Raw genomic sequence first — 20150 nt, forward strand, 5'->3', positions numbered from 1 at the left:
TCCTTTTTTTATTTTATTTCTACAAATCTGATATAAGAATATAAACAAGGCGTATTAAAACTGCTTCAGGAATTCAACTCATGATTGGAGATTTTATATGACACTTTGCTTACATGCAGGGAGGAGTCGGTCTGTCTGCAAAGGCTTCAACAGCTGCCTGGCTCTGGCCCAAAATTAAGAGGACCAGCGACTGTTGTCAAACACACCCTGTCTCTGGACACTCGCACACAGCACACTAGGCAAACTGATCCCAAGAGCATGGAATAAGCAAAAGTTATGCAAGTGGCCAACAGTCCTATTACACGACTGGTGAGTTGACAGTAGTGGCTTGGTGTTTACATGAAACGCCCATTTAATCAGAATAGCTGTGGGACTTTGGCTACAGTTATGAAATCATTATGCATTTGTCTTCCTCAATGGCCATCTTATCGCTTTAGCGCATGTTTGATGAGCTCCCTGAAGATGGATATTTATCATCTCTTCAGAGTAGTTGTTGCCAGCACTGTGGTGCTCTTATTTCTTCAAGGGTTTACATGAAATACAAATGCTATGCAAGGGATCAATTCACTTTGAAAAGTCCTTTTTTTTAAAGAGGAAAAACACACAACCTGCTGCAATTTACTCCAAGGGTGTCAAACTCACTCACATCAAGGACCAGAAACCTACATACAGTTTAGAGTTGATGAAGTATCACATAGCTTTCTCATGTACAACTGGGTCCACATAAAGCTATTTCTGAATAGTATACCATTTAGTTAAACAAAATAATATTACACTCGAAGCTACACTAAAGGATCAACCTTCTTCACAAAGCTAAAATTTATAACTGGTGGTAATACAGATCAATCAGTTAAACAAACTATATCCTCGGGTATCCTACAAGCCTGACATTGCCTGTTTCACAAGTGTGAACATGATAACAGTAAAAATAATGAGAGGAATAATATTAATAAAGATTCTGGGCTCCACAGCTCTGCTGGTGTGTGATTTCAAACAATAAAATGACCTAAAAACCGTGTCTTTCTCATGGCAAACAAATACATGGACCTCAGAGAGGAAGTACTCTTGTGAAATGATCTGCTTTATGCATCAACTTTTCCAACCATGCTGATGTGTGTTAGGATATTTGCTAGTGAAGTAAGGATATATGATCACCAGTTTAGTTTGACATGTGTCCTGCACTGGGTGCAGGGCCTCGAGTCTGACATGTGATCAAATTCAAGCAGGCATGCATGCAAGTCAAAGGGCAAGTCTTTCAGCACTTGAATATTGCCTCCAGGTAAATGTACCTTGTGTATTGAGCAATACTCTCCCAACCCACAGAACATGAGTGACAAATTCAGGAAAGGATTTTAAAATCTAAATACCCCAGCAGTGGAAAAGAGGAAAATTTGATTGCTTCTATAGTAGCATGGTAATTATCAATGTTGCATCACCGCATTTGCAAGTTTCTCTTTTCCTCCCACACCATAAGATTGACACGTTATGCAGGAATAATCCTGCCATTACACTTACACAAGGCGTAAGCTTGTGTACTGGCGCAGATCCACAAGCTTTGCTCTATGATTGCTGTATGATTGTGGTTAGGACAGGTCAAACAGATGAGACATTTCCCCATGGAGACAAGTACAATATTATTAACTATTGGAGTAAGCCAAACACTTGTCAAAAGTCTCAGCACCAGACTGATTGAGTGACTCCCTGCTGTACATGTGTGGGACAAATAGCCATGCAGTGGAAAATAATACACGTGTAACGAGCGAAAGAAATGCTGACAGCATGTGCTATAAGTGCTGCATGGCACGGCGCATTCTGCTAAGCCTTCAATTACAGCTGTCCAGCAACAGAGAGGTCAGACAGTGGGAGTGACGCAGAAAGAGCACAGAGGGATCTCATTACCTCAAATGCCTCCTGGGAGCTATGGATGACTGGAGTAAATGAGGGCTGACTAATAGCATCCTTGTCTCTTTGCCGAGTGTCTTCATTAGCACTCTTAAAATGTTTGTTCCTGTATCAGCCTCCCCATATGACTGGCATCCGATTTGTGTTTAGTCTGTGCTCCACTTCATTGTAGGCTTTACATTGGCTCACACTTTCTTTCCAATTCTGAATGGAGGCCTTGTTGTTGGCAGTCTGAAAGTATGCAGCAGGGTTAGAGTTACACATTTTGCAAAAACCTCCCCTTATGTTTTGCCACTGTAAGCCAAGAAATGTGCATAAAAGCACTGCTCATGAACAGCTACACAGTCAGGAATGTCTTCAGGCAGCAGTACCAATTCTCAGGTTTCTGTGGTTGAGTGGGAAGAAGAGTTTTTGGCTGTGTTGGGTGAAAGCAAGGTTACTCCTACTGAGCATCTGTCTGTGCAGGATCTCTCAAAGGAACGGACATGAGTTACTTCAGTTTCACTGCAGTCCCTCCCAAATATGAGTCACAGTCTCACACTGTGCAGCATAAAGACGAGCTCATCCAGGTGTGAAGAACTCACCCTGTTTTGTGCATCACTCCAGTTGCCCAATAAGGACAGCCAACTCCATCTAGAAAGGGCGAGTTTGTATCCATGTTTAAACAGGGGCAATATAAAGTTACTGTTCAACCCAAGAAAGAGTTAACAAATGGATAGTTTCTATAAGTAGCCTGTGGAAAGAAGGAAAACATCCTTCAGTAAGAAGGCTGATTAAATCTGAAGCTAACCTTGAACTAATTTTAGTATTTTTAGGGTTATTAGTTCCACATATTTAATTAGTTTTATTTCGTTAAATACTTATTAAGCATGCATCTGGCATATTACAAGAACAACTTCAGCTATTTAATCTGATAAACCTAACTTTTCTTGAGCTACCAGGCAAAATACTGGAAGCTCTGGTTTAAAAATGACTCACTGATCAGTTTAAATTACTACTGATGTAAGAACAAAGGTTTGACTGCTCCTGGGACAGATATGATGTGATCAGCTACAGAATAAAATATGGCAGCTTTTTAAATGGGCTTTTAACTTCTGTGTTAAATAATCTGATGTGCACCTTCCTAGAAAAGAAAAAAAAAAGTCCCAGCATTTTCTTTGTTTCTACCATGCGCTCTAATTAATGCATAATGCACCATGCACCAGGCATGAATGCTCTTGCATAGGTTACGTCAAAGGACCTACAAAGATTCACCACAGTATAAATTAGTCTTTAGAGTTTTAGGTGTGATGGTTCTTTTGATTATTTTACTTCTTCGGATCATCCAGGGACAGAAAAAAAATATCTATATAGAACAAAACAAACAAAAAAACCTCAAGAAGCAACAGTACTATGACAAAAAAGTGAGAATGACTCAAAATAAAACCTCAGTGCACATCTTCATAGTATAGAAGGAACATGTCAACAGTGCAGCAGTGACAGTTATTAGCTGCCCAAGATGGTGGAATTAGCCAAAGGTCTCTCTGTGGATCCTAACACATGAAGGGTTCCCAGCGAGCCAGCCAGGGGTTAAACATGGAAAAGGAAAGACTGGGACTAGCTGGTTATTTTCTAAAATAAGAGCGACTCCAATGTGCAAAATTAATTTGACTGCAGATGGTATATGTGTATCTTGTACGGAGAAAATGTTTTTTGGGTTTTTTTTTAAAATGTAGGAGGTAAAGTCTACGTGTCGGAAACAGTTTGTTTTTACTGCATATGTAGAAAAAGTGCAAATGTATAAACTTACAACTATCACAATCAAGTGACTTAATCAAATCCAGCAAAAAGGCATAATTCTGGTAAAATTCTAGCTTTTTACTTCACTTGAACTGACTGAAGAAGCAGCTTTTACAGTCTGCAAGTGAGTTTTATAAACACTATAATTTTCCAGTTTCTTAAAACCATCAAAATACTTGTTCATAGTGATACAAAGGTTAACTAAAAACCTTGTGTTGTGTTGAGAGATGACACACACACACACACACACACACACACACACACACACAGTATTGGTATTTGACACACTCTTGCATCACCCGGGAGTCATGTAAAAGAGGAACACAGTGAGCTTTTTGTTCAGTATGCTGTCAGCTGTCACCAATCATTGCTTTGATCACACTTACCACACAACGCAGAGTAACTGACTGCGGATGTTGCTGCCATGAGTTTTGGATTGCTCTATCACACTAAAACCAATTAAGATATACATAAACATAAGCTGTACAATCACATTTCGACATTGTTCCCATTTTTTCTCTTTATTTCCAAATGTGGATGAAGATCTGCAGAGCTCAAACATCAAACAACTGCAGAGGTTTTGCGTGCTCGGAGAGCTCTCAGATGAAGGCCAGTCATACCCTGCGACATACAGTCGACCGCACACCATTTCACTTCCTTAACAACCGTGACTCATTTCCCTAACAACTGTGCAAGGACAGTTTCGTAAAAAAAAGGAACCTGCAGCCACTGCATAATTAGTCACAGATGGATGCTGTTATGAAAGGAATGACAGATTTAAGTCTTGTCAAGACAAACAGTAAATCTATTTGGGATAGATAAGCACAGATGCAGATAAGAACCAAGCATTTATTATTCATTTATGGGCACACGGTTCCTGTCATCAAGAGGAGCAGTAATGATCCTTAAAAGGCTCTAAAACTGAAATCCATTCCATGATTACTGACAAATGAGAGCGATGCAGCCACAAATGCATAACACAAATCTTTATTGCTACAACAACTATCAACTAGAAGATAGATCACCAAGCCAGAATAGATGAGCTTACAATGCATTAACAGAACACCAGTCTTTTGACCGTGTGACACCTGAGCCTGAAGCTTTGGGCTGCTCCACTGGACCACTGCCTCACAAATGGCGTTGGTAGTGACCCATGTGACAGCCCCACAAAGGATGAAGTGAGTGTGGCGTATGCGGAAGAAACGACATTTTAAAGATGGTGGCTTTCTTTTTCTACACAACAAAACACAAGCATTCAATTAAACTATATATGTGCGGAGGCTAACAAGAAGGTGCTTTATATCATAAGGAAAAGATCGTGCAATATTAAAGAGAGAATGTAAACAATCAGAAGATAAACTATGGTGCGACGGTGGGGAAGAAGAACTCTGATTCTAAAGAAAGAAGCGTCTGACAGAACTGTATTAAAGAAGACAGAAAAGGAGGATATCAAATCATAATTTGCCCATTACATGTACAGGGTGTTCCCATCGAGACCTTTGGGGAATCCCCAATTACATGAGGTTTGTGATGCAATCAGATTGTAACTTTATTATTTATGACAGTGATATTACAGTGGGATGTGTCAAAAAAAATAGTAAAAATAATAACTTTGTTTTGTTTTGTTTTTTTTAAACACCCTGAATTTATATAAATTGTAAAAAGTAAAGTATATCACTACTGCTTTATTTGACAAAAATCAATGTATTTTCTTGCTATTTCTAATACTTTGAGAAATGCCAAAATCATGCCTGACAATAAAACTCAAATTAACAGAACTGGTTATAAATACTTAAAATACTGGCTAAGACATCCTAATGCATACTCAATTCTGTTCATCAGGCCATTGCGTTTTCAGTGGGAGAACCGTTTCGTCACTCATCCAAGTCATTTCTTCAGTCCTGGCTGACTGCAGGTTTCCTCAACCTTATAGACCGTACATTTGAATAAAACACCTCCAGTCAACTGAGACTGAAGATGTCATTTGGATAAGTCATGAAACGTTTCTTCCAGTGAAAACGCAACGTCCAGATGAACAGAATCAACTTTTTGGGATACTGGCCAAGACCTTTCTTCTCTACCCTGGTGTAAATGTCACTTACTCGTCTGTCATCTTCCTACACTGCAGGCTGGCCTACATAGCTATGCTAATACTGCACGAAAGAAAGCTTTTTTTTGTTGCCCTGCAGCATCAGAAGCAATTACATAGTATTATTCGAAATCCTTTTGGCAAATGAGTTATCTTTCCACTGTGTCACCACTACCACAGTCACAGATTCTCATCAACCACATGGACACCCTCCTTGATTTGTGTATTTGTCTCCTTCTGTCTAGTGCAGATGCAGTGTAACCAGTGCTAAAGGTGGACCAGTGTTTGTTGAAATAAATTACATTATGGCTGTAAACTCCACCCATGCTTAAACCCAAAAGAGAACATAGCCAAGTAACTTTGGCTAAGTCAACAGAACAAGGATGAGGCGCTCCCTTAAGCCAGAGCTGGTGCTTTGCTCCTAAGTCCTGACATGTTGCAGGCAGTTTACGCTTGCTGAGAGTTTGGAAGCAGGTCATTCTCTACAGGCAACTCTATTACAAGTGGCTGCAGGAGCATTGGGATTTCTAAAAGGAACAGAGCCAGACGGATGCAGCAGTTGCGCATTGTACAGATAACTCTTTAGTTGTATTTTTTTCCCCCGTTTCAAATTCTGTTGTTCATATGTTGATAAGCACTGACATATGTGTCAGCCAAAATGATGACTTTACCAACTGAGAACTGATATTTCTAAAGATCCACCCCAGTTCAGTTTTGGTAGATATATTTTTGCCGTCTCTGGGTGGGTAAAGACTGACCAGATGAGAAAAGAAAACAAAAAAAACAGAACCAAAAAAACAAACAAACAAACAAACAAACAAAAAAAACAACGAGTATGCCACCATTAAAAAGCTCAAACAGCATAGTACTCTATGAAACAATCTGATAACATTTTCTGTTCCATTACCAAAATAGGAAAAATCTTCATTATAGTTCATGATCACCGTTTTGGCTAGTGTTGATATATGCTGTAGTTTTTTTTTAAACTTTTGCAGTTTGGGTCTGTATATATCAACATATTATCTGGAAACCAAATATAAAAATACCTGAATAACCCTAGTTGACCAGATAAGGCACAACTATGACATCTACATAAAGGCATGTGCTTTTCAGTTTACCCGAAACATAATCTTATCTATTCCAATTTAAATTGTGCACCCCAAGACCCATCTGACATTTTTCCAACAGCATTCCCAGCTTTTATCTTAGTCTCTGCACTATTCATTCGATAGGTCATCTACCAGCTCTTCTTCCCAAACAGAGAGCCAATCCTGGCTAATCACTCATTAACCAGCCAAGCACAATGAGCAGCTTGTTGAAGCAGCAAAGTGCCGCAAGCCTCCCTGTGGCATGCAAACACTACATATTTCTGAAAATGTGAATGCACAAACACAAAACAGCACACACCAAGAGCAGCACTGTGTACCAACTAAATAACCACAAGCTTGAGGCTAAAAAGCTCTATAGGAAAAAATATATACACCGAGCAAATTAACTGTAAGAAAAGTAATATTTGCATTATATCCTTGAATATTACATCACTCCCTAAATATCCTTCAAAAATTGGTAAAAATAAAGACTTTCCTTGTCTTAGAGTTATTCACCTGCTGAATTCCTTTTCGGTTCAGTGTCCTGAGTTAGGGCTGCTCAATTAATCGAATTTTAATCTAGATTACGATCTGGGTTTTCAACGATCATTAAAAGTGACTGAGCCGATTATTAGCACCTCCCTCGTGCTTTACTCTCGCGCTGCTCCGTGTGGCAAATCGAGCGCACCTCTCTGCGTTTCGAACACGTGTCACAACAATTAAGAGGACCCGAGGGAAGCTCGGAAAGCTAATCAGAAGTTATTTGGAGAGGAGAGGATAATGGCTGCTGAAGAAAGAATGCCGTTGGTTGAAAAGAGAGGTAAAACGACTTCAGTGGTGTGGAAACCAATGTTCCCTCAAAGCTGCGCACGTGCGCAATTGCGCACTGCTGGCACGGTCTCTGCGCACAGAAAATCTGCGTTGCGCACAAAAAAAATCTAACCTGAATTGAAATTAAAATTGAAACTTTAACAATTCTGTTTTGCAGTGTTAGTCAGTAAGTGACTGGCTGCTCCTGTATGGGATTAGAACGATGCCACCTTATCCTGTAGTCCAGCCAATAATGCGATTCACATTCGTATATACGCAGCTAATCAACGTAGTTGACAGGCTATGACAGCATCCTTATGTGCCGACACCGGTGTTTTAGCTAGCAAAGGGCGTGGCTGATGTGCAGTGAAGCCACATTAATGACAACGTGTACAACCATTGGAGATGTGAGCAGGACAGACGGACCAATTGACGGAAAAAGTGTGGACTTTATACCAGTTTTTAAATTGTGTTGATAGGCCACTTAAAACCAGAGTTATGATAAAGATATCTGCAATGTTTGGTTTTCTTCCTGAATACTATCGTTATTTATATTTACTGCGGGAAGAAACGGTAAAAACGGCGTTTTATAAGGAAAACGCTAGAAAGCACTCTCCGCCTGTGAGCAAAAACAAAACCAAAAAACCCCCCACCCTTTCCTATTGGTCGAAAAAAGTACCGTGTCGACCAATCAAAAAATGATATGGCAACATGGCATCTAGTTGTTAAGAAACGGGGGGGAAGTTTTAGGAGTGACGGCGGTGTTCTGAGATGTGAGAGATTTGAGACGTTTAGCGCAAATCTTGTGTAGTTAGTGTGTAGTTAGTGTGTAGTGTAGTCAATAGTTTTGTTGGTGTGTCAGAACAATGAGGCGGCTGCTGAATGTTACAGGTGTTACAGGAGTGATACATCTCCTGTTGTCAGGCCTGCAGGTATCAGGCTGTTCTCCTTTATCTCATAGTGGACAGAAATTATTTTTTGGAGTGGCACAAATAATTTGTGTGGCATCAGATTTGATGCAGAACAGCTGATTGTTCTGTAAATAGTTTGAAATGTTTATTTAAAAACGCCTTGGCTGCATTAAAAAAATAAATAGCTGCTAAAAACTTTGTTGTTTGCCAAACTGAGTTACTTTTTTGAAGTAGTAACTATATAATTAATTGCCCAGCATTGGTCATTATATACTGTATTTGGCAGACAGAGAGTTATAGGACTCTCTCCCAGACCACAGACTCATAATACAAGTCAGAGCTTTATGAAAAAAAGAAAGAAAGAAAGAAAGTTGTGTTTTCAAAATTGGAGTTCAAGTTATTTTTACTTCCAATAGTGTTAACATACTACACAGGTCATGAACAAGATTTTTTTAAATTTTCATTGTAAGTGGGCTAAAGCAGTTAATTAAAAGTAGTCTAACATAAATGTAAATGCTGTAATTTGATTATTTTAATAAACCATGTAACTTGGATGGATTAGATGCTGGCGTGACCACAGTGCACACGTCTGATGTCGCTCACAGTGGTCCAAGGGATCGCTCAGGGAGTTTGTGTGTTCGCTCAGACATGAAAAATTAGAGGGAACATTGGTGGAAACATTATGGGTTCGCGGAGTCAGACGTGGATCAAATATTGTGCAGTATTTTGAAGTTCACTAAACATAGATGTTTACATTTTTCATTTATTTTTTATATTGCAAACATTTGCACTGTAATCAGTATTTGCACACTATTTTATATTATTTTTTGACAATCTTTAAAGCCATTATTCAATACATTGTTATTGTTAAATAAATATCGTCAAATAATCGAGATCTCAATTTCAGTGAAAATAGTCGTGATTATCATTTTTGCCATAATCGAGCAGCCCTATCCTGAGTTACTAATGTCTTTCACAGGCAAGTTTTCATTTCTAAAATGAGTTCTGCAAACTCTGTGTCTCAATGGCACTTCTCCAGATGAGGTGCTCTTATAAGCATTACATAATGTCCTTGAACCACAGCAAGCACAATACTCTGAAAATGAAATTGGGAGGGAAAAAAAAAAAGTAAGAGAGAGAAAGAGCAGGACACCCACACATCTGCACCATCCAAACTCAAACGAGCATTCAGAGGAGGCAGGCATCGCCTCATGCCAGCTGCAGGGCATTTCAATGTTCAATACGGCTTTCGATCAAGAAGTAAGAGACAAAAAGGTCATCTCGTATGTATCCATGGGACACGAAAACATTTTACAGCCAACAAATCTCTTGCCAGTACATCACAGGCGCATTAGACAAGATTCATAAATCTGAATATAGTATCGATTGGCTCTTTTTGGCGAGAAACAAATGTTTTGCTTTGACTGTGTACATACATCAAAATGTATCTTATCACCCAACTGCTGAAGGCAGATTAGAATGAGTGTTGACACAAAAGCGCTGTGGGTGAGGAGGGTGTCCAGGAAATGGAACAATTTAACAAATGGGGTGAAGAGGCATTTCTCTAATGGCACTCCAAAGCATCCCATCTCAGCAGCACTGATCCTCTCCAAACAGCAAAACTAAGAGGGCATGGCCTTTTATGGCCCCTAGAGAGCTTTCCTGGCAAGATACATTAGTAGTCTGAACAAGTGTGATTGAAACTGGACACTAGAGGATGACAAGAGAGCAAACAGTAACGGTAGTTATTGTCCTACCATTTATTTCCCTAAAAACCTACTTCAAAAGTTGAAAAACAGCCCCAAAAAAACCCAACAGCAATACCTAAAGGGGTTTCTCCATAACCTTAGAAAGCAAACACTCTCTTGCAGTCGTCGTTTTGTTGCTTGTATTTTGGGCACAGAATTCACAGTATTAGACCACTCCCCTTAATCTTTGAATTAAAGTGTTTTCAGTCCCACTGCTACAACTGTATAAAAATCACACACATTGTCACACAGTCTGCCTTTACACACATTTGTGAAAGCAAAGAGCTCACTGAAATTCAGTGAGCAAAGAGAGCTCACTGAATTTGGCACTTTAATAAGATTCCAACACTGCAACAAGTCAGTCTATGAAATTCCTTCCCTCCTAAATATTCCATGATCAGTTGTAAGTGGCAATATTGCAAAGTGGAAGCATTTAGGAACTACAGCAGCTCAGCCACAAAGCGGCAGACCATGGAAAGTTTCATAGCGGGTTGTCAAGTGCTGAAGTGCATAGTGCGCAAAACAGCTGGGAGACTAGCATAAATACGTCATGAGATCAGTATCCCTGATCCCCCGATCTGATAGTTGACTCAAAAAGCCAGATCTGACATTGGTGACAAGTAGACGCTCTATGGGCAAATCCATTCATTTTAGTTATCGGTTGTGTTGCGGACACCACAGATCAACAGCAGTGCACAAGCTGCAGGAGAGCCAAAACAGGTTGGAAGAAGCAACAGTTGGCAGCAATTTCATCCCTGTGGTGTCAACAGTTTTTCTTTTGTATGTTTGCAGAAATCTTTATACTGTAAACTGTGGTCAAGTGAGTTGAGTGATGGTGCATTCCCTCTATTATTAGGTTTGGTTTAAAACTTGCTGTAACTTGCAGTAAAGCTTTTACTGCATTTCATTATTAGGGAAGCAGCGTTTAAGTGAAGCCTGATCATAGTCAGGCTGATCAAGTTAGTCTGGATCAAGTGGAACCTATCCCAGTTTACTTTGGGTGAGAGGCAGGGACTTCCTGAACAGGTGTGGAAGTTAATTAGCACTAAAAAAAGTATCATTGAGAAATACATATATTGTTATACCTCTCTCTGTCCCCCCCCCCCCTCTCTCTCTCTATATATATATATAGATATATTGTTTTGCCAACCATAAGTCACAATTGCAAATTAATGACATACTTATTTTCTCAATTTTGAGTCATTTTCTCAGAATGTTTAGTTAGTAAGTCATAACTTGGATATATGCAACTCGGACTTTGTAATCATAAACCAAGAGTTTGACGTATCGATAGCAAATTATGTTTTCATTTTTCAGTGTTTGAAACAAGCTTCCACAGACAGGTCACCGGCCCATCACAGGGTGAAACAAGGTAAGTTACAGAAAATAAGTGGCACTTGTAGAAAGAAACGTTTTAAGGTAGATCATAATAAATCTCACTATATAAGAATCTTTGAAATAAATCTTGGACATCTTATCATGTGCATTAACAGAACAGATTTTTTTCAGGATTAATAGTTAGTTCATTTTGATAGAGGGCAAGTTCTGTCATGCATACCACATTTTTGTGGTGACAGCCATGAAATGGACACCAAGGGCAAGGAATGGAAACAGAGTGGGATTAGAAACAAGTGGGTGTAATAATGATGACTAAAAAGCAAAGACAACCATATTAGGATTTCTCATCCTTTTGCTCTTCAAACAGCCAGCTGTTGCTCTAGCTACACTTAAGTGGTAAAGTCATAGTTTGTCTAAAAGGTATGCCGATTTCAATGGTCATAGAGACGAAAAACTGCAATCACATCTAGTAATAACTGATGAAATCAAATGTGGACGTTGCCCTGAAATAATATTTTGAAGAAAAAAAAAAAAGATTCAACCCAGAAGTTGTACTTTTACCACCATTTCTCAGGCCGAGTTAAATTCAGGGTGCTTTGTGTGCCACGTCTCTCTCTTATAATGTACGCAGTAAAGTCTGAAGAAGTCTCTTAAGTGACAAACCTGCCCTGGATATTTCTTCCTGAAAATACATGTCTCCAAATATCACGGGCTCCTTCTTTTAACTTGAGTATGTGGAAAGCCACAGGTCATCTGGTTTTGTGCTTCACGGGTCGTCTTAACATTTCTTTCCCTAAGTGATTATGAAGATTTCTTTTACTTAACCTTAATAGCACTGATTTAAAACCGTGACTGTATGTCTGCGTGAATTGAAAGTTCCTGTAATGACCCTGTTTACCATCTTCAAGTAATTTTTCGAACCACAAATTATTATTTCTGCTTCACACTATGATGAAATTCAAAACACACACAGTAGCACTCTACTAGCCTACCATGAAATGTAATTCAGAGAAGCCACAGATCAAAATTTAGTGCAATTAAAAAGGCAACTCAACATTTGCCAAACATACGAAAGATTTAATTTCCTTTTTTGTGTCCAAACTGACAGAAAATTAGAAAAAGTGACATGTAAACATGCCTCTAATGTACCCCGAATGTCACACCGTCAGACTACATTTTACAAAGAGCTTGGAAAAATTCTGAAATATTTTTGACCACTTTGACAGCAACTACTTTCTACAAACGTGCCGCATAAACAGAGCTCAAAATCCTTGACTGTCAGTTGTTTTCTATCTTGAGCTGTTCTTGATGCCCAGGAATATTTCTATTAATTTTAATTACACTCCTCTGCCTTCCACCACTACTGTGTGCCAACTTGAAACAAAATGAGTTCCTACTAAGCAAGCAATGCAGAAGTCCCCCAAAACGTGTTCCTTAAATTGTCATATCAGGTTGGCTCCAAAGAAAAGTCAAGGATTAGTTATAGTTTGCATGATTATGGAGCTTAGTACTTAGTACAGTATGCAGTATCATTCTGAATCTAAACTTTAGTAGATTGAAAGACAAGACTGCAAACTGTCACGGGAGTTGGGTAATAAAAGTAAGTATTAACGCAATGTTCTGTCAGCCATGGTTCTGGTGACATCAGTGATAACAGCATTTGAACCTTGAGTGACTTTAGAGACTCATCACTTTCATCCTATAGTTTCACCACATCTTGTGAGGGAAAGATTCTGGGAGAAACGGATGCAGAGACATCGCCCGAACCAGACGTCATCTTCGCCCTACTCTCCACGGACTCATGTTTTTTTAAGACCAGTGAATGCAAGATGAGGTTAGGTTGACTTTAAATAGATGGAACAAGTGCAAGCAGTGTGAAAACAATCCAGAGAGCTTGGTGGTTCCGGCGCTCGACAGTAAGTGGCCTGATTCACTGACCGATGTTTTTGCTCTGTTTTTATAGCTGTGTTTACATCCATGCTTTAAACACTGAGCTGTCACGTGTCATCGAAAGCTTATTATCAAGGCACCGTGTCAGAAGTAAAGTTGAAATGATGTTTAAAGCTAAGATCAGACCACAGGGTAGCCTTCTGTAGCACTGATTTTTGTTAAATTAAAAAAAAATAGCTGTCTCTATTATTATGCAAGAAATAAAATCACAAGAGAGGATAAAGCAAACGAGCATTTAGAGCATGCATGATGAAGACTGTGCCGAAAAAGGATTAGTTGTGATCCCTGGGTGAAAGCACTAGAGTCGAGAGTTAATGAGTCCGATTAGTCCCCACTGTGTGTTCGAGGATTAGCACACTGTCCACCTAGAGGAACCCTTCTCCTTTCGAGCCTGAAGGGGAGCGACAGAGCAGAGCGAGAGAGCCTGCTCCGAAGCAGATGAGAGAAAGAGAGATTGAAAAATGAGAGACGAAGAGAGAAAAGACAGGAAAGAGGGGAGAAATTGGAGAAATTATCAGTGCTGTAAGTGGCTAGAAGCATTTTAAGAACATGATGAGGTCTAATAACAACAGAAAATGCCTATTAGTAAGAAACACTGCCTGCGTGTGCGTGTGTGTGTGTGTGTGTGTTTAATGAGGACAAATCTGGATGGAATTTCTCTACTGAGACTGATAGGAAGGAAGTACTCAACAGTAAAGAGGGAAAATAGCTTTATCCTGACACACAACCCCATCTCAATACACTCAAAGAGATCAGACATGTACTTTAAAATAATTATTCAAAAATGATGCTTCCTGAGATTTGGTGAGGGTTTTAATGTATTAGTATTTAAAAACTTTAAATATGTTCTTGTGCTATTCTGTGCTGCCAGCACCCACTCTTGGTGGAAAAAAAAACAGTGCTTTTTTTTAATAAACACTATAGCCAAAAAGAAATAAGCATGCTGCCAAGCAAGAACGATACTGAAAGTAGCACAAAGAGACAGCTTGTGTTCCTCTCAGCTTGGCAGATGGTGTCAACTCTAGTTCTTAAGAAAAACCTGTGAGAAGTCACATTGCGCATCCGGTGAAGGTTCTCCACATTTCCTGTCAAGGTCATTATCTTTGTCAAGCACAAACCAAGAGTATATGTTGCACATAGCTGTTAGCTCATTTATATATATGTTTAGGTAAGCCACGCACAACTCAGCAAGATTCTCTTCGGCACTGATGATAAAAAACAAACCACTAATGGGTTTGTTTTGTGTACCCGTTTCAAAACTTGGGAGGGGTCAAATTAAACAGTGCAAACTCATCTTTCATTTGCTTAGAAGAGAAAGGCACCATTTACACTGCAAATGCCCATTTACATTGTGCATTTAACATAAGTTTATATGCCTATATTGAGTTACCTGTACTTTTTCCTTCACAAACTGAGGCGTGTAGGTGTCCATACTTCTGCAGAACACTTATGCAATTTAATTTGGTGGTTTCCAATGTTTGCATGGCAAAAAAAAACAAACAGGTCATCTGACTGAAGTTATATTTACACCAAAGGTGAAGTGAAACTCACACAAATATAGTCAGAGAAGTGTTTTTGGAAACCAACACAGAAGGGTTATAATGGATAGCTGGAATGAAGTTACAGTAACATATTTTACCAAGCCCTAAAATTACTCTTCTCCCCAAGCCCTCTGCTTTATTACTCTGTCCATATAGGCCGTCATTCAGCTCAAATGGCAAAAACAAGATTCTGTAGCTGTTGTTGATGTCTGGAGTAGGGCTATGCCATATCATACTGTCTGCAATTAAACACTATTAATAAATGTCAAATCAAAATATAACTGCTACCATGAAACCACGTGTTTACATTCCCTAGTGTGCTCAACAATGAGACAAGCCTGGGCAAGTTTGAAGGCAAGAGCCGTGCGTCAGCCTCCGAGGACGATTTAGCAAAACCTGAGCTACTTCAACAACTTCCAACAAAACAAAATACTTTACATAATATAGAGGAAAACTGTTCCCACTAAAGCTTGAACACAGCTGGTGATGTCCGAAACAAATATAAACAAATGACTCCACCAGGTGTCGCTGGCTGCTCTCCATTATGACAGGAAGAGCAAAGGTGGATAGAAATTAGGGATGTGGTTACATGGTGGAAAAGCTAGCTTGGCCCAGGTGGTTAAAAAACTCGATCCTAAATATAACATTTCAGGTAGAAAATATTTTTCCGTTATACTGTTTGATAACAATGTTGAAGCTTGCTGCTGCTCTCTGTAAGCTACAAGGGTCAATGAAAAGATATTGTCAGGAATATCATTATCGCAAATTTTCTTGAAATATTGTGATATCATTTTGAGGCTATACTGCCCACCCTTTGTGTGGAGAGCAGACAGACTCAGGTATCCGCTAACCAGGGTTGTCATGATACTCGAATTTCAAAACTCGATACTGAGGAAAATACTTGATACCCGATACCATCTTTGATATCCATGGGGACATAGTGTGTTTTGGATACATAACTGTGTTTTCCTGTCAAATGGACACTGTCTGGTGACATTTGCTGCCTACCTTCTATATTAATGTTATAGCTTTATTACTCAACCATAGCTGCAAGCCACTACCTTACTGATAACAGACAGACAGTGTGGCTATCGGATAATTGCTAACAGTGGAGTTAGTATTTGGCCATAGCTTAATGAGATAAACACCAAACCAAAGGATGCAAATTACAAACGTGAATAAATTTGATTATGTTAGCCTACAAAATGACCTGATTAATTTTACTCCAATGCATTAACATTTGATGCATGACAGTGCAGACTATTTTTCATGTTATGTATTCATAATGGTTTTACAACAAACCCCACTGATGAAGACATGCTAGCACTGAAACCACACACTGGAAACTGCTTTCTTATACTAGCTACACGGTCAGCTGAGGCTCCACGCGAGAGGAGGAAGAAACACAAAACAACTGAACTACCAGTTATTAAGAGGCTCATCACAAAGCAGATCCTGGTGTCATTCCCCACAATCTGTTTTGTTTTAGTTTGGGATTTTTGTGCGCACTCACAGTTAAACCCTGTCTGGTTGCATCAAACTGTAAAATCAATCTGCAAAATTACAACACAGTTTTCATTGTGTCAAAATTACATACATCATACCATTGCGAAGGATAACTGCACACCAGTGGCCAATGCTAATGTATAGGTTACGATTTAGATTACAGCTTTTCTGTGAACGGGTTAGGGTTATTTAGGGAATTGCAGTAACGCATTCACCTGCTGAGCCATGACCAAGAATTTAACACCACTGCCATTGCATAGACTAACACCCTCATTACATTAAAACACATGAGCTCCATACGTCAAAACAATGCCCCTTGATTTCTTTTGCTCACAGATATTTTACACTGACCATTATACATGTTAATCTCACCATTTTAGGCTTAAATGTTTTTCACTGCCTAGATTAAATTAAAACAAAGTGATGTCATTAAAAATAACAGCAAGTGGTCAATCCATAAGCCGCCGGTACTTATGAGAATTGGAAAAGGGATCAGATTAGTAATCAAGCAAATGATACACAGCCGCCCCACAGAAGCTGTCTCTTATCCCGATGGAGTCAGTAACAGTGAGTAGGCTCAAACAAGCAGAAACATGAGAATTTGCCTATCCATGTACCCAGAATATTGCCCCTTGTTAATTGCCCCTCGGAGATAAATAAAGTCTTCTGATTCTGATTGATATGATGCCAGGAATGCATACGTCATTCGGTCCTTGGGTTTACACATTTATACACGTCATCACAGCGTAAACAAAAAAAAAGCTTTAAAGCCAAGCAAAGAGTTTATCAGCAGAACAGCTTTCATACCTTGTAGAGAAGAAACACAAAGCCAATTGGTGTTTTCGGAAGTCACTTGTACAGCTACACAATCTCTTCCTGGCTCTTAGGAGAAGTATTATGGCCTTCATCCACAGATTAAACTACCTGACGATGCCAAGACATGACTTCGCTGCAGCTTCACGTTACGGAAAGTAATAGCTGAGGAAGTGCAACATTAAATACTCAGATGTGATGGAGTTTACATATCATTTCTCAAACTACTTGCAATAAATTATCACAAAGACTGATTTCAAGTGAAGCCACATATTGCGAGTTGTGTATGTAAGCTGTTCAGCTGATGTCTAATCTTCTATTCAGACCAAAGCAAGCGAGTGGACTGTGTGTACATAAACAGATTTCCCTGAAAATCCATACATCAGCTAACCATTATAATCCCTTAAAACTATGTCCTGTATGTTCTGCCTTCAGAGATCACATCACCTATGCTGTAACATTACATTCAGGCAAAATTATGCACACTGCTGGCTCAATAAATACATGGGCTGACAAAGTGCGGTTGCTTTCTATTTAGGAAACAGACTGAACTTCACAACAACAAAAATAGCTATTAATATGTCTAACTTTAAGATGATGATAAAACTACCTCACACTCACTGTGATGCACCCAAATAATACACGGACCATTTCCTCCAAAATAAAGAAGCCCCAGTGAAAACAGTTGTCAGTGAGATATGGGAATCAACGTTTTTCTGTATTGTGAACATATTATTAAAATTAATTTAAGGTCATTTTAAATCCACTTAAATGAAATCTGATCTCATAGATTGATTAAAAAAAAAAAAAAAATGGACGAACGCTGTGTGAGAAGTTAACTAACCATCCGATTTTAATAATATTTTATTTTGATTTCATTAAAAATGACTCATGCTGCTTTCTCTGGGATCTCGCAGCACAGCTCCACAGCTCTGTTGTTTTAATGACCACTAATTAAAAAGTGCAGATAACGTCATTTAATATTAGATCATTTTAAACTGATTTGTAAATCAATCAAATTCAATTTCGATTTTAAACTCAAACAGTAAAGCGCTTTCTGAAGCACGCACTGTGTTGTGCTCCAGTTACTAAAGGACTAAACCCAGTTTCACTCTGAAATGAGTATACAGGCACTGACAGGGGCACTATTCATGGTAGAAACGGTGAGCATATGTTGTAGGAAGAGATTTGAAGAGATAAAACTATTTTAAATCAGCAACATCCAGCCTGCCAAAAAGCAACTTCCTTATTAAAAACAAATATTACCTTCCCTAAAATGCACTTGTTGGTTTGAAGAACACCAGAGCATGGAGAAAAGACATCACAGGATCACTGGTAGAGTTTAATCCATGCCAAAGTACATAAACTGGTTACATTTGGATGGGTGCGCTCAATAAATGAGTGAGAAACACTACCAGTCATTACCCAGTGACATACGAGTCGATACACATTTGACACAAACGCATGGCAGACCGAAAGCCCGTTTAGAAGAAGGGGGATAAATCCACTTTCTGATTTCTCACAGTTTCAGCCAATTTCTCCATCTACAACTCGAACAAACTCCCACTAAATATGTGAAAAAGAGGATTTCAATATTAACATTTGAAGCTCTAAATCTTAAAAGCAGCTCGCTTAGAGCGAGCCAGGAGTGAGTGGCTTCATTTCCGAAACAAACCAATTCAACTTCTTGCAGTCTGGATGACAAGAGCAGGCAGGTAAAAACGCGTCAAGGAAAATCGAGGCGGAGATCAAGAAAAGTGTCATTTTATTTAACTTAGACTTCGGCAAATTTACACATGTATATAAACCTTGACTTAAATGAAAAGGTGTTGCCAGAGATGGAAAGTTTTCCGCTGAGACATCCTTGTGTTAACCGTTTTTTTTTTCCGTGCAACCAGTTACCCTTCTCTTTGAGCATGCAGGTGTTAATGTGTCAGGAAGAGTCGTTTTTGTTTTGTTTTTTAAATCAAACAAGAGTTTAGCATCTTACCTGAGAGACTTAAAGGTCTTCCGGGAAATAACTCGTACATAAACGAACCGGTAAGTGCACATTGAGTGCGTGGTCCCCGTGCGCCTCTTCTCTATTCTTCAATTGCCCGTGCGCGCGTTGCACCAAGCGAGAACGCCCCTCCTCCATCACTGTCACACACCAGGGGCGTTAACCAAGCTTTTTTCAACATTGGGCAAAGATGGGAGCCCCAAAAAAGGCAGAGGGGGGGGGACCACAGACCCGGTTAAATACAGTATAGAAAGCATTGGCTACTATTTTCAGGCTCAGGCAGGAGAAACCAATGAACTAAGATAGATGTATTATGTGAAGAGTAGTTTTGCACAAGAGTTTAAAACTATTTTTGCTTACGGTGGCTTCAATTATGTTTGATGTTAACTTAACATCTGTACAGAATTTATATTTCTGTCATCGTACTTATTGAGAACACTAGAAATATCTGTGCAGTTTTGTTAAAACCACCATAAAAAAAACTTGTTTCAAGACTAATTTCAAATTTCAAACTTGCACAGAATGTAATGCTGGTTAGCATAGTTGCCTACAATAAAACTTTTTGGTAAGATGCTGCCACCTTGTGGTTTAAGTTTTCAATACATTTTTAGAAGGGTTTGTACATTTTAAAGCTTTAATCACTGAAACAATGTGGAGTATAAGGTGCATACAATAT

General features: G+C 39.1%; 1 protein-coding gene across 2 annotated transcripts in view; it reads right to left on the reverse strand.

Moving 5' to 3' along the window:
• Nucleotides 1-19618, reverse strand: part of adcy7 (adenylate cyclase 7) — a 64069-nt gene extending 44451 nt beyond the window's left edge. For both annotated transcript variants that reach the window (XM_019360464.2, XM_005447656.4), the window contains exon 1: nucleotides 19466-19618. The gene's annotated coding sequence lies outside the window, so the exon portion shown is untranslated. The remainder of the gene's footprint in view (nucleotides 1-19465) is intronic.
• Between the last annotated feature and the right edge of the window lie 532 nt (nucleotides 19619-20150).

Source organism: Oreochromis niloticus, linkage group LG1 (genome assembly GCF_001858045.2).
Source record: "Oreochromis niloticus isolate F11D_XX linkage group LG1, O_niloticus_UMD_NMBU, whole genome shotgun sequence".
NCBI classification, from domain to species: domain Eukaryota; kingdom Metazoa; phylum Chordata; class Actinopteri; order Cichliformes; family Cichlidae; genus Oreochromis; species Oreochromis niloticus.